This window comes from Phoca vitulina, unplaced genomic scaffold, assembly GCF_004348235.1.
Source record: "Phoca vitulina isolate PV1807 unplaced genomic scaffold, GSC_HSeal_1.0 scaffold3, whole genome shotgun sequence".
Taxonomy (NCBI): Eukaryota; Metazoa; Chordata; class Mammalia; order Carnivora; family Phocidae; genus Phoca; species Phoca vitulina.
The window spans coordinates 35280197-35281310 of NW_022589706.1; positions in this window are offsets into that span (position 1 = coordinate 35280197).

A 1114-nucleotide genomic window follows, 5' to 3' on the forward strand; every position below is an offset into this window, starting at 1 on the left:
CATTATTTTCCTAAACGCTTGCAGCAGCTCTGCCCCCATGGAATTTATGGTCCAATGGAGAAAAAAAATAAATTATTTGTGATTATGAATGCAATATGCTGTGAATTTAATCTTATTTTTCGTATTCTGTCATTTTCATGAGATTTGGGGAGGAGAAAAGATAAACACAGGAGCTCAGGCCACCACTGGGAAATGGAAGTCACGCATTCTCCTCTAGTGTCAGAAAAGGGGGGGGAAGGACAAGTCCCCAGGAGGAAGAATTCACTCTAGGGTCTTGGCTCCTCTCAAACTAACCCTGAGCTAAGACTTCTGGCTAGAAAATCCTCCTGTTGGCTTTCACAACTGAACGGCTATGGCTTCAAGACAGATGGATGCCTTCTCAAATGGCTGCACCTCCTTGGTATGCAGAGAGGTCTCTCTCCTTTGTAGATGCTTCTGGTGACTGACTGAAAGTTGTTGAGTCCACAGTGCCATGAACTCTGAATCTGATTTGTTTGGGGATAAACCTGTCTGAAGCAGGGAATCCCACCACTTTATTTCTTTTCGGTCCTTTAATCCTAATGCTGGGGCTGTACTCATAACATTTCATAAATTTATGGCCACTGAGAAACATCGTCTCCCCATCTGCCAGTAATTTCCAAAACTCATTTTTCACGGAGCCTTTTCTTAGCAGAGCTCTTCACTGTACTCTCTAACGACGTATCGCGGTGCACATTCATCCAGGTACTGCTGTGGGTTTGGCTGATGAGACTGAGATTTCCCTGAGCCTCCGATTCCTCATGTGGAAGAACTGAGTTAACAGCATCTCTCAAGGCTCCGCTGTGAGAATCAAATGGAATAATGCACAAGCACCTGCCAAGCCCACCGATATTACTACTTTCTACTTTAAGTCTGAACATATCTTATTTAAAAACTGTTAGCAAATTATTTATTTTACTTAAAAATTAAAAAAAAAAAAACCTGTTAGCAAATTAAAGCCAGATATTGTGTCTTGCTACCAGAGAACCGGTCATATTAAGTCAGGGACCCCCTCCCCATGCTCAGGGTTGCAGGCTATTTGAACAGTGTATGTACTTTTTGTGCGTGCTTAGATAAGCTCGCTCTCTCTCTCTCC